Below are 14964 nucleotides of genomic sequence, written 5' to 3' on the forward strand. Positions count from 1 at the left end.
TTACAGCCTTGGCCAGCTTCCAGGGCCAAAACGTACCACTACCAGGGACCTACAAGGCCAGAGAGAGGTGGCACCTAGAAGGGTCCTGGGACTGGTCTTACAGCCTCAGAATGGCATGTAACTGCATAGCAAGCTTTGGGGGACAAGAAAAGAGAGCGTGTGTGGTTCGAGAACAGGGAAACTCAGAACCGTGTTCAGAATGTGGAAATACCAAGTCAGGCAGAGAATTGGGAACTAGGAGACAGATAGTTTGAATGGAAATACACAAAAGGAAATTGTGCTTTGGAGTTTTAAAACGTATTACTATTATTGAGACTGGAGTCACGGCTCAGTGACTAAGACTGCTTGATGCGCTTGTACTGAACCCCAATCCCAGAACCTATGAGGGGGTTCACAAGTGTCTGTGACTCCATTTCCGGGAGATCTGATGCCGTTTTTGACTCTGAAGCTACCAGGTGCACACACTACACCACATACACATGCTCGGGCAAACATTTAGAAAAATAAAAATGAATCTTTAAAAGAAATTATCACTAAAATATCTCCTGTTAAGGTCATATACTGTAATTAAATAGGTTCACTGTAGAAATATTGGAAGATGTGAGCAAGTAAGACAAACCAAGGCTACCACCTACAAGACTAAGCAAAACATGTGTCAGACCATAAGAAATAAAAGCAAAGTGCTGTGTGGATGAAAGAAGGGCATGGAAAGGAAGCCTGCCAGGCTTTGAGGCAGGCCAGGAACCAAGCACATAGAGGCTGATGGGCAAGGCGTTCAAACAAGCCTGGGATATACCAAAGATTACCGACTGATAGATAGGTTGGTAGGTAGGTAGGTAGGTAGGTAGGTAGGTAGGTAGGTAGATATAGATAGATAGATAGATAGATAGATAGATAGATAGATAGATAGATAGATAGATGATAGATAGATAGATGATATAGATAAATGAGGTAGAAATAATGATTGATAGATTGATAGATTAGATAGATAGGTGGTACATGATAGAAATAAATAAGATATAGATAGATGATTGATAGATTAGAAAGATAGATGAGAGATAGTAGATAGATTAGGTAGATAGGTGATAGATTTGATAAATAGGTGATAGGTAGATAGACAATAGATAGGATGGACAGATGAGAGATAGATAGGATCTATCTATATCTCATTTATTTCTATCATCTATCACCTATCTATCTAATCTATCAATCATTACTTCTATCTCATGATGATAATGATTGATAGATTGATAGATTAGATAGATAGGTGATAGATAGGTAGGTAGATAGGATATAGGTGCTAGATGAGTGGATGGATATAGATGATAGACATTATAGATAGTTGATAAATGATGAATGGATAGATGAATATATATATACATATATATATGATAGGACAGATGGATGGATAGATAGATAATAGAGGGATGGATGGATGGATGAATAAATGGATGGTTGAATGGATAGACAGACAGACAGACAGGATGAAGAGGACAAGAGCAAGCAATACTAGCTGGACTTCTGGTTATCACTTCTGCTCACTGTCTCAATGACTGGACAATTCTGAGAGCTCCTTGTTTTTGTCCTTCGGTGGAGCACGTCCCAGTTCATGTGTTACAGACTTACGTTCAGGCATCAGACTCTCCCCTGGAGTAAGCATTAGCGAGCGTGCTGCTCTCACACTGTTTTTGCTATCCATGTTTTGATTGCTGGTAACACCACATAATTTGCCTTTTACAGTAAGTTTTTTTCCAGTGACACTTAGAACTGATCATAGAAATAAGTTAAATTGTGCTATGATGTTTCATTCTGTGACTTAAACACACCTTGCGATATTAAGCTTTCAATTCTGAATTGTCCATAGTATCTTTTCCTAAATATAATTTTAATTAATTCTAGTAGGTAATTTATTTAAGATACACCTGCTGTGGCGAGATAGGGTGGCACACCGCTCCATTTCCAGCACTCAGGAGGCAGAGGTAAGTTAGAGGCCAGCCTGGCCATTCCTGGAGCTGTAGAGCTATATAGTGAGATACCGTCTTCTGTCTAAAAAAAAAAGCATCCTCTATATAATGAAATAATAATTAAATTATTATAGGATTGACACAGGATCGAAAATGTTAGGCTATGAAAATTAATACCAAACTGCAGAAATGTGTTCTATAGCAAAATAAACATCCAATATTTTCATTAATAATAATAATAATAATAATAATAATAAAAAGGAACTCACATTTTTCAGATCCTGTAGTACAGGCTGACCTGGAACTCCCTATGTGGCCAAGCATGACTTTGAATTTCCTGAGTGAAGGAATTGTGCTGGCATAGCTAACTTAGGCAATGCCGGGTTAGAACCCAGGGCTTTGTGCACTTCAGGCATGCATTTCTCTCACCAAACCAAGGCCCAGTCCCCTACACACTTCTAAAGAACGCTACCCTCAATTTGCTATCATTCTCCCCATTGCAATGTAGTCCAGGGCCTTACTTAATAAACACCGGCCGCCTTGGACACTTGTTATGAGTGTTTTTATTTCATTCTGGGATTGATTTTTGCCTTGTGCATTCGGGAAGCAAAGAGGAAGAGAGAGAGGGGGGCCAGGGGCCAGATGACACATTTGTACATTCCTGGGCTCTTGTGGGTCGCTCACACCATCACTCCTACTTAAAGTGCCTCTCAAAGCTTGTTTCAGTTCAATAGTCCAAGCAAATTCTACTGCTTGCCACGCAGAACCCCTAGCCCCATCACCTCACTATGCTTAGTTTTGTTCAGTCAAATGTCTGGACCATTTATTTGATCCTGCTGCTTTTCCCTCTCTGAAATACATCCTATTTCCATGTGTCACACAACCATGCTTGGAGCACTCTGTCACCCACACTACAAAGCTGAATGGTTGTTCCAACTCTGTTCCTGTCATTACACTCGTTGCCCCTCCTTCCCGGTGACATCAGCCCCAGTGGCCACCGTTCCTCCTCATCTCCCTCTTAGTGTTAAGATTGACCAGGTTTCACAAAGAGAAACCAAAGACCCTACTCTGTCACCTCGGTCTGCTGGCTGCCACTAAGAGGAGCAGCTGCCCTGGACACTCCATGGTCCCTGGGCACAGACATTCTAGTGGAGGAAAAGGGTAGAGTTGAAGATACTGTTAAAGAGCTATTGGAAAAAACACCCTCTGTAGACATGATCCCCAAAGAATTCTGAACCAGGTAAATCACTTTGAAAGTAAAGACCTTGGTTCTGAACCAGAGCCATAGTCAGTTGCATGAGTCAAGAACCTGACATCCTCCCAAGAAGACAGGTGTGGGGAGGACAGATGATGGGAGCACTGAAGTCCCATCTCTGCATCGTGGCGCAGCTGACAAGCCTGCAAATCCGGCCTCACATCCATGCACAGAAAATGGAACGTGTGAAAGGTCCTGTTGAGGATGTGAATCAGACAAACGGCTTCGGAAATGGCAGAAGAAGACCTAAGGTCAATGGCAAACTACTGCTGTTCCTGGAAGAGCAGGTCACAGAGACCGTTAGGGGGTTTGGCCGATCCCCGGCCTTTAAGAAGCTAGATAAGCACTGAAGGCTATGTTGGCTTTGTCACGAAGTCACAGCTTTCATTCACTGCAAATATGAGCCACTTAAAGAAGATCTCACTTCCTTCTTTAATGAGTCATGTGGGAAACAGGGGCCATAGCCAGAAAGGGTCTGGCTGGCTGCAGGAATCCACAGGATGCCACAGGGATTTTCTCTCTCTCTTCCGTGTGTGTGTGTGTGTGTGTGTGTGTGAGAGAGAGAGAGAGAGAGAGAGAGAGAGAGTTGTGTGTGTATGTGTGTGAGAGAGACAAAGAGACAGAGAGAGAGTGTGTGTGTGTGTATTGTGTGTGTGAGAGTGTGTGTGTGTATAAGAGAGACAGAGACAGAGAGACAGAGAGACAGAGAGAGTGTGTGTGTTTGTGTGTGTATGAGAGACAGAGACTGAGAGACAGAGATAGATGATAGATAGATAGATATATAGATGATGATAGATGATAGATGACAGATAGATGATAGATAGGTAGGTAGATAGATAGATAGATCGATCGATAGATAGATAGATAGATAGATAGATAGATAGATAGATAGATAGATAGATAGATGATAGATAGATGATAGATAGATGATAGATAGACAGCATAGCCCAGACAGTCCTTGATCTTGCCACCCTCCTGCCTTTGTCTCTCACGTAGATAGGATTAACCCTGTGTGCCACCACACCTGGAAAGCATTTGTTTTCTAGAACAGAATATTCAGGCTATTGTCAGTTTGTTCTTTCCTCAAATAGTTATCAAGTGTTAACCACACTCCTTAGCCCTAGTCTCTACAGCCTCACTTCTAAGAAATAAAAAGACTTGGACACTTCTTGGGTTGTAGTGGGATTGTAAGGGTGAAGCCCAGAGTCCCTGAGGCTGGGGTATGACACAGAGCCTCAGAGTGCTGGCTCCTCTGTCAGAGGACTGGAGCTCAGTTCCCAGCACCCTGCGAGGGGGCTCACAGACACCTGCACTTCCAGTTCCAGCATCCGATGCCTTTTTCTCACCTTTATACACAGAGTGAGGAGAGGCCAGCAAGCTCCTTGGAGATGGTGAGTCCCTTTTCTTTAAGAGAGTGGCCGTCAGCCATGCAGCAGCAGAAGGCCACACATCTGAGAGTGAATGGACAGTGCAAACAGGACTTGGTGAGGTTTAAAAGAATGATACAAAGTTGGGAAGGTAGGAGATGGGGAGAATCTTGGAAGAATAGGGTAAACATGATCAAAACACAATATAAAATATTCTCAAAGAATTAAATCAAAATAAGGGGAGGGAACTTCAATGTCAAAGTGCCTCACAGGACTTAAATCCCAACTGTGGTGGTGGGGCTGAGAGGTCCGAATAAGGAAGGGACAGAGTGAAGAAAAGTCAAAGGTGATTCATAAATACCCACCCTCAGGAGAGACACATGGCACATTGGCCACAGCTAGGCACACCCCTTCTAGAAGTCATGATCTCATCGTCCAGCTGTGTGTCTGAGCACACAGAGTAACAGCAAACAGGTGTCTGCAGCACCCGGGAAATTTACCTGGGTGCTGCGATGATAGAGTCCGTGTGCCTACTCAATGGTGAATTGATTGATGGCTCAGACTCCAAAGAAACTGAGGCTCTCGTGAAGGAATAGTTAAATAATAAATAAATACGTGTTTGAATGTTGAGAAAGGGACTGGGGAGATGGTTCCCAGGTTAAGAGCACCGGCTGCTCTTCCAGAGGACCTGAGTTCAGTTCCCAGCACACACATTAGACAGCTCACAACTGTCTGTAACTCCAGTACCAGGATCCACACACCTACACCCTCCCACACACTAATAATAATAATAATAATAATAATAATAATAATAATAATAATAATAAATATTTCAAAAGTGTCATAGGATGGTTTCATGAGACGTGAAATTATCTGACATGAGGATTGACTACTAAAGGATAGTCCATCCATTTTGATGGAGGACCAACTCTCTTGCATACACTTACTTACCTGTGCAAGCAGTCAGGGGAGGGGCAGCTCTACAAAAACATCTCTAGAATGCCATCAAAATAGAAGTCTGACTCAGGCCGGCAGATACCAGATCTCAAAGTGAAGTAGAATACTATGAGGGCTTCGGCTTTGTAAAAACAAGGTATACAGATCCACTTGGATAACTCTTTAAGTCCTATAGCCTCTGAACTGGGGAAAGTTCCTTTAACTGTATGCCCTGAGAAGGGGATTTAGATTACAAGATGATCACGTGAGGCCAGTGCATGGAAACTGCAGCTTGGAGGACAAAGGTCATAATTACTGAATCATCCTTGATAAGGCTGAAGGATGAGGGGCTAAGTTAAGAGGTGAAGTTGGGGGGCTGGGGATTTAGCTCAGTGGTAGAGCGCTTACCTAGGAAGCACAAGGCCCTGGGTTCGGTCCCCAGCTCCGAAAAAAAGAACCCCCCCCCAAAAAAAAGAGGTGAAGTTGGAAATACTCCGTAAGTTCACTCCACCGCAGGGGTAGCTGGGCTGTGGCTCTCAAGTCTCCCACCCACCCCGATAGTAAGGAAGCCAGTTTGTGGGTGCCTGCTACCCTTGGACTCGATTGTGTCAGCACGCCATGACTCCCTCCCCACAGTCTGCCTCACTGATGATGTACACTGTAGAATCTAAACAGCTAAACAGTGCTTCAGCCTTGAGAATCTTTTCACACACCGTCAGCATATGATCAAGTCCTTGGCAGATGGCACTCCGCCACAGAATTGTAAGACATTGCTTTGTTTGCTCTTTGTGTGTGATACATACTTACTAGGGGAAAACAATACTTTCGTCAACACAAGAATTGTGACATTGTTTCAACCAGGTCCTCTTTGTCCCACGTTAGCTTCCGTTTACTATCCAGTTTAGACCTCATGGTTTTAAACTTGGCCAGGAAATTTTTTAAAAAGTCTAAAACAGCTAAGTTCTCATAGAACATTTTCCATAATGCTCCTCCCTACCCCCCTCCTCAGTTGTTTTGTTTCTTTGGGGAAATGCCAAGGAAAATATTTAGAGTGATTATTTTAAAGGACAAAGAGGAAGTCCTATAAAGCCAAGTTTCTTTTTTTTAAAGAATAGCTAACAGCACAATGGATATACTCCATGTCTGAAATTAGCCTGTTAGCTTTAGAGATCGGTTGTGCCTCCTCACTCAGAAATAAAAGCAGCAGCTGAGGTAAAACGTAGTCAACGAGCATGAAGATGCACAAAACTTTATTTTTTTTTAATTTATTAGCTGTTTATCCTTTCGGTTCCCTTTATAGTCGACTATGTCCACTGTTAGGTGATGAAACGTACAAAGACCCCTTTAAATGCTGGCTCTGCTCTGCGCATGCTCTTTCCGTTCAATTCAAGAGACTAGTTATGGGTCTGTCCGGGAGATTTACCCGGGTGCTTGCGATGGTAGCGTCCATGTTTCTCACCAATGGTAAATTGATTAGTGGCTTAGACTCCAAGGAAACTGAGGCTCTTGTGAAGGAATAGCTAGGTTTTACAGTGACCATTCAGGGCAGAGGTAGAGTTCAAGCTCAGACCAGTCCGAATCTAACACTGGATCTCCTTTTCTCTTTCCTTTCCCGTTCCTCTTTTTTAAACTTTCCTTTCTTCTCTCTCTCTCTCTCTCTCTCCTCTCTCTCTCTCTCTCTCTCTCTCTCTCTCTCTCTCTCTCTCTCTCTCCTTCCTTCCTTTCTTCTTTCTTTCTTTCTCTCTTTGTTTACATCTCAAACGCTGCTCTCCCTCCCCCACCCCCACCCCCACCCCCGGCGCTGGTTCACCCCTCACAGAGTCCCTCCCTCATCCCCCTTCCCCTTCTCTGAGAAGGTGTCCACACCCATCAAGTCTCTGCAGGATTAGGCACATCCTTTCCCACTGAGGCCATGCAAGGCAGCCCTCTTGAGGAATGGATTCCACAGTCGGGATTAGGGACAGTCCCTGCTCAAGTCGTTTGGACACCCACAAGGAGACTATGCTGGATATGTGCTGGGGCCTCGCTCCAGCCCGTGTAAGCTCTTTGCTCTTTGGTTGGTGGCTCAGTCTCTGAGAGCTCCCAGGAGTCCATGTTAGTCGGCTCTGTTGGTCTTCCTGTGGAGTTCCTCCCCTTCAGGGCCTCCGGTCCTTCCCCAGCTCTTCCATAAGAGTCCAAGGTTTGACTGTGGATGTCTGCATTTGTTTCAGTCAGCCTCTGGGTAGAGCCTCTCAGAGGACAGTTATGCTAGGCTCCTGTCTGCAAGCATCACAGGGGACCATTAATAGTGTAGGGATTGGTGCTTGCCCATGGAATGGGTCCCAAGTCGGGCCAGCCGAAGGTTGGCTATTCCTTCAGTCTCTGCCCCATCTTTGCCATGGTACAGACTTGACTATCATCATAAGAACTAACAAAGGCTGTGGGCTCCAACACGGGAAGAACTGAATCACCTGGGGACAGAGCGCTTTCCTTCCTGGGGACAGAGAACACAGGTGGCGAGACACACAGAGTACCTTTTCTTGTAGAGTATTGAAAGGAAGGAAGAAGGCATATCAGGTTTGGCAGTTCGGGCTTGCACAGCAGGGAGCTCTATCACAAAACTGTCCAATGCTAAACCATTTGTCTGTCACCTTACAGCACTGGTCTGCTTAGTCTCGGGCTCATAGGACACACAGAGAAGAGCTGGACTTCTGCTGAGTATGTCCTAGGGCATCTTACTACAGGACACTACAATACCTCACTCCCCTTATGGGGTGGGAAGCTGTTTGGAAGGGAGATCCTAGCAGCTCAGTTCAGCATCCTCAGGAGACACAGAGTGTCACCAGGCTTGGATGATTCATGAAGAGAAAGCAGAAAGTGAGTCAACTTCTGACCTTACATAGGCCCCTACACTTTCAGAGCTCAACAATCTGGTTTAAAACAAGGTTACAAAAGAACTGTTTGAGATGAAAGGAAATCTGTGGTCATTTCAGCCCATTTGTGCGGCTGAGAGCAGATTACCACAGGATAGGTAATTGATACAGAAGTGAAATTGATTTCTCACAGTATTAGGCTAGAGAATCCAAAGTAAAGCATGTGCACCTTGCAAGCTTGGGTGAAGGCCTTCCTGCTGCTCTTCAGTGTGGTAGAGAGCGCCATGCGGTGAAAGGAATCAAGCATCCTAGCCTAGGTTTGTCCTTCCTTTGCTTGTAAAGCCACAATCACATTGGATTGGGCCCCACTATTATAGCCTCACGTAACCTTAATTACCTCCCTAGAATCTCTCCTCAGCTTAAGTTACTACTCTTTGAATACCTCATATTGAGAAGTGCATTTCAATATGAATTTTGGTGGGGGACACTCAAACTACTTATTTCTCAAGAAAATATGACCCCCGGAAGTGCTTCTCAAGTAAATTCTTAATGGGTGTCACACATGATAACATTCTACGGTGGCTGGAGTGAGAAATGTCTCACAAGGGCTCATGTATTTGAACACCTTGTCCCCAGTTAATGGCACTCTTTGGGGAGGTCATGAAACTTGCAAGGCATGATGAACCTTGCTGAGAACGTATATCTTCTCTGTTTCCTGTTATGTGGATAAGTATGAGATCGCTCAGCTTCCTGATCCGGCCACCTTCCCCACCAATAGCAACACCAAGCCATCTAGGGAAGTAAGGTGAAATAAACTCGTCCTGAAATGGCTTTGCTCATGGTATTTTTCCAAGCAATAGAAAGGTGACTGATGAGAACCACAGAATAACCCGTCAGTGTTCTCATCCCCTGATCCTCATCAAGATAAGATGCCCAAGTGTCCCAACGTTCAAAATGGCAGCTATGGTCCCATTGACACATGATCACTACAGCTACCTAGCAGCCTAAGACTAAAGGCTCTGGTCTCTACTCAGACATTCTGATATATGTTACAGAACACTGGGATCGGAACCTAAGGCCATGCCATAGTTGAAAAGTGCTCTGCCCTTGAGTTATGCCCCTAGCCCTTTTCTTATTTTAACTAGTTTGCTAGTCAGTTAGTTAATTAGTTAATTAGTTAGTTGGTTAGTTAGTTGACATTAAAGTGCTCAGATTGCCCTTGTACTTACTCTGATGCTCAGACAGACCTTGAATTTTCACTCCTCCTGCCTCAGCCTCCCAGGTATCTGGGATTACATCTAGATACCAAAAGGCACTGAATGTAGGATTTCATAATTCATGTTGCCAAGCCTATGTTGTCAATATTAACATACAGTCTCTATCCCTTTGTCTCTATTACTGCCATTTCCAAGAGGACCCAGTGAGTTGGAAAGGTTGTTATTTACCATGTATGTGCTCATGTTAGTGTGCAAGCACACATAAATGTGCAAATGTACATTCCTGTGTGTCGGAGGCCAGGCCGGAAATCAACCTTGAATGTCCTTCAGGAGCCCGTGGCTCTGTTTATGTGTTCAGGGGTGTAATTTTGCTCTCCTTTCTGTTTTGGGGAGAAGGGCCTTTCTCTGACCCTGAAGCTTCCCAGTTAGACTAGGCCAGGTAGCCAGAGAACCAGAGGTATCCTCCTGTCTCCAGCCCCCTTGCTCAAAGTTTGCAAGTGTGTGCCACACACCCAGCTTCTTCAAGTGGATTCCGTGCTTCTGTGCTAAGCGCTTTACTGACTGAGCCATCTCTCCAGACTTCTTCTGCACTGCCAAGTTAGGAAGACTCAGCAATCAAGAGTAATATCAATGCCCTTGAAGTGATCTATTTGGTTTTCCTATGCCCAACACTAAGAACAACCTAGGATGTCTATATCTGGTCCAGCCATTTGCATTCTAAGAAAGTCAGAGTCCGTGCTGGGGTGCTGGCTCTCAGTTAAGAACACTTACCGCTCTTCCAGAGAACTTCGTTCTGTTCCTGGCACCCACACTGGGCGGCTCACAACCATCTGTAACTCTAGCTACAGGGAACCAGATGCTGTCTTCTGGCCTCAAAGAGCACTGCATACAAGTGGCATCCTTACACAGAGACACGTCAACAAGACACTTCTCCTACTGGTTCCTCTTCATCCTACTAAAACAGAATGGGTCTGTCAGCCATGGAGAAACGCACTCACTCCAGCTTCTGCTGAGAGCAGTGGAGGCTTCTTCCTGTTTATCCTTCTTGAGGACATCAACTTTCCTCCACTTCAGTTCCTGGAACGCTTTCATCCCTCCATGCCCCCCACACCCTCCCTCCAGCTTTTCTTCGTCACTGAGTTGGACGCTATTTAATGTTCACTCCGAACTGCCAGGATCTAAACCGAGACGAGGAGGACAAACATCTTCTGGTTTTAACTTGAAAGCCCTTATCTGCGAGAAGAAAAATAAAGAGATGGGAGATGCCAAATGGAAGAATTATCTAAGCAGGAAAGCAAATCTGTGTAAGAGGGCTCCCATGATCCTCCAAACTTGCCTAAAAACTTCTTAATTTTTGTTGTTGCTGTTTGTGTGTGTGTGTGTGTGTGTGTGTGTGTGTGTGTGTGTTTTATTCTTTTTTCTTTTCTTTTATTGGATATTTTCTTTATTTATATTTCAAATGTTGTTATTTTTTGTGTGTATGCGAATGACATTTAACAATATTGGGTAACAGTGAGTGACTGATTATAGAAGAAATACAAAACAAAACATAGAACTGTAAGATTGTCAACTGCCACTTAAATGCCAGGCCAAGCAGAGAAGAAGGTCTCATGAAATTCAGGATTTTACTGAGGAAATACCACGAGGACTTCCTTGCTTCCCGTCATTACAGAGCTGAGTGTCACCCAAACACTTGGCTAAGCAAGGAGCACTCAAAGGAAACAGACTAACGTGAGGAGATGGCTTCATTGTAAGCTGTCATGGAATTAGAGCAGTAGCCAATTGAGTTTGACAGGTGTCTTGGCATGGGAAGAGACACCATGACCAAGGCAACTCTTATAAAAGACAACATTTAATTGGGACTGGCTTTCATGTTCAGAGATTCAGTCCATTACATTCATTGTAGGAAGGATGGCACTGTCTAGGCAGGGACATGTGTGGCATTGGAGGAGCTGAGAGTTCTACATCTTGTTCTGAAGGCAAACAGAAGACTGGCTTCCACATGGCTAGGAGGAGTATCTCACTGTCCACTACTACAGTGACACACTTCTTCCAACAAGGCCACACCTACTCCAATAAAGGCCAGACCTCCTAATAGTGTCACTCCCAGGGCCAAGCATATACAAACCACAGGTATACTGGCTGGTCTTATGTATCAACTTAACACAAATCATCAGAGAGAAAGGTGCCTCAGTTGTAGAAGGCGCCTCCATGAGATCCAGCTGTAAGGCATTTTCTCAATTAGTGGTCAATGAAAGAAGGCCCTTTGTGGGTGGTGCCATCCCTGAGTTAATTGCCCTGGGATCTATAAGAAAGAAGCCTGAAGCACACCACTGAACTGAGAATAGGACCCCCTTTGGGGAAATTAGAGGAAGGATTGAAAAAGTTGAAGGAGCTTGCAACCCCATAAGAACAACAATGCCAACAAACCAGAGCTCCCAGGAACTATACATGGACTGACCCAGGGCTCCAACTGTATATATAGCAAAGAATAGCGTTGTTGGGGCACCAGTGGAAGGGGAAGCCCTTGGTTCTGCCAAGGTTGGACCTCCAGTGCATGGAAATATGGGAGGTAAGGGGGATGGATGGGGGGGGGGATATGTGTATGGGGGAGGGGGAGGGGATGGGAGGCTTATGGACAGGAAACTGAGAAAGGGAATAGAATTTGAAATGTAAGTAAAGAAATATATCTAAATAAATAAATAAATAAATAAATAAATAAATAAATTTAAAGAAAAAAGAAAGCAGGTTGAGTAAGCCATGGGATCAAGCAAGTAAACAGCACTCCTCCATGGCCCCTACATCAGGCCCTGCCTCCACGTTCCTGCCCTGTGAGAGTTCCTGTCCTGACATCCTTCAGTGATGGACTATGGTCTAGAAGTGTAAGCCAAATAAATTCTTCGCTCCCCAGTTTGGATTTTTTTGTCCTGGTGTTTTGTTGCAGAAATAGAAACCCTAACTAAGACAACAGGAATCCAGGAAGATCTACAGAGGAGTAGGTAAGACTCAAGAAAAAAGAGGTGCAAATCCTGAACTTGATGCAGCAGACTAAGGAATTTACTATTTCATTAAAAATTAGAACAGTCAGTCTCCATCTGTGACAAGAGCTAAGGCTATACCACACCTCTAGGGCATAAAACCTGCCTGCAGAGAGCTGGCCTAAGAGTAGCTCTCCCTCCTAAGCCCAAAAACCACAGGTGGGACCTCAATTTCTCTCCATTGACTATCCAAGGAGAGACCCACCAGGAGTGCACAGGACTTGGGAGCCTCAGCATGGCCTGGGACGGAACCCTTCCAGTCTCTTCAGCTCTCAGACCCAAACCATGCCTGCAGAGAGCTGGTCTACTAGGATCACTCTCATTCCAAAGATCACTGGCTCACAGGCTCAAAGGTCCACAGGAGAGACAAGCTCCAGTCACAGACAGCAAGAACAGCTATCACCAGAGATAACCAGATGGTGAGAGGCAAGTGCAAGAACCAAAGCAGCAGAAACCAAGACTACTTGGTCTCATCAAAACCCAGTTCTCCCACCACAGAAAATACTGGATATCCCAACACACCAAAAAAAGCCAAGATTTGGATTTAAAATCACATCTCAGGATGATGATACAGGACATTAAGAAGGATATAAATAACTCCCTTAAAGAAATACAGAACACGGTAAACAAGTAGAAGCCTTAAAGAGGAAACACAAAAATCCCTTAAAGAATTATAGGAAAACACAACCAAGCAGAGGAAGGAATTGAAAAAAAACCATCCAGAACTGAAAAATGGAAATGGAAACAATAAAGAAATCACAAAAGGAGATGACCCTAGAGATAGAAAACCTAGGAATGAGATCAGGAGTCATAGACGCAAGCATCACCAATAGAATACAAGAGATTGAAGAGAAAATCTCAGTGGCAGAAGATACCATAGAAAACATCGACACAACAATCAAAGAAAATGCAAAATGCAAGAAGTTCTTAACCTAAAACATCCAGGAAATGCAGGACACAGTGAGAGGATCAAACCTAAGGATAATAGGTATAGAAGAGAACAAAGACTCCCAACTTAAAGGGCCAGTAAATATCTTCAACAAATTGTAGAAGAAAACTTCCCTGACCTAAAGAAAGAGATGCCCAAGAACATACAAGAAGCCTACAGAATGCCAAACAGATTGGACCAGAGAAGAAATTCCTCCTGTAACATGATAGTAAACACAAAATACACAAAACAAAGAAAGAATATTGAAAGCAGTCAGGTAAAAAGGTCAAGTAATATATAAAGGCAGTCCTATCAGAATTACACCAGACTTCTCAACAGAGACTACGAAAGCTAGAAGATCCTGGACAGATATCATACAGATACTAAGAGAACACAAATGCCAGCCCAGGCTACTATATCCAGCAAAACTCTCAATTAACATAGATGGAGAAACCAAGATATTCCATGACAAAACCAAATTTACACAAGATCTTTTCACAAATCCAGCCCTACAAAGGATAATAGATGGAAAACTCCAACACAAGGAGGGAAACTACACCCTAGAAAAAACAAGAAAATAATCTTCTTGCAACAAACCCAAAATAAGAGAGACACACAAACGTAATTCCACATCTAACAACAAAAATAACAGGAAGCAATAATCACTATTCCTTAATATCTCTTAACAGCAATTAACTCAATTCTCCAATAAAAAGACATAGACTAACAGACTAGATAGGTAAACAAGACTCAGCATTTTGCTACATACAGGAAACACACCTCAGTGACAAACACAGACACTCCCTCAGGGTAAAAGGCTGGGAAATTTTTTCCAAGCAAATGGGCCCAAGAAACAAGCTGGAATAGTCATTCTAATATCAAATAAAATCGACTTTCAACCAAAGAATATCAAAAAAGATAAGGCAGAACACTTCATATTCATCAAAGGAAAAATCCACCAAGATGATCTCTCAATTCTGAACATCTATGCTCCAAATGCAAGGGCACCCACATTCATAAAAGAAACTTTACTAAAGTTCAAAGCATACATTGCACCTCACACAGTAATAGTAGGAGATTTCAATACACCACTCTCATCAATGGACAGATCATGAAAACAGAAATTAAACAGGGACATAATGCAACTAACAGAAGTTATGAACCAAATTAATTTAACAGACATCTATAGAACATTTCATCCTAAAACAAAAGAATATACCTTCTACTCAGCACCTCACGGTACCTTCTCAAAAATTGACCATATAATTGGTCACAAAACAAGCCTCAATAGATACAAGAAGATAGAAATAATCTCATGCATCATATCAGATCACCAAGAACTAAGGCTGGTCTTCAATAACAGCAAAAACAACAGAAAAACCCACATATACATGGAAGTTGAACAAT

This window comes from Rattus norvegicus, chromosome 4 (assembly GCF_021556685.1).
Source record: "Rattus norvegicus strain SHRSP/BbbUtx chromosome 4, alternate assembly SHRSP_T2T, whole genome shotgun sequence".
Taxonomy (NCBI): Eukaryota; Metazoa; Chordata; class Mammalia; order Rodentia; family Muridae; genus Rattus; species Rattus norvegicus.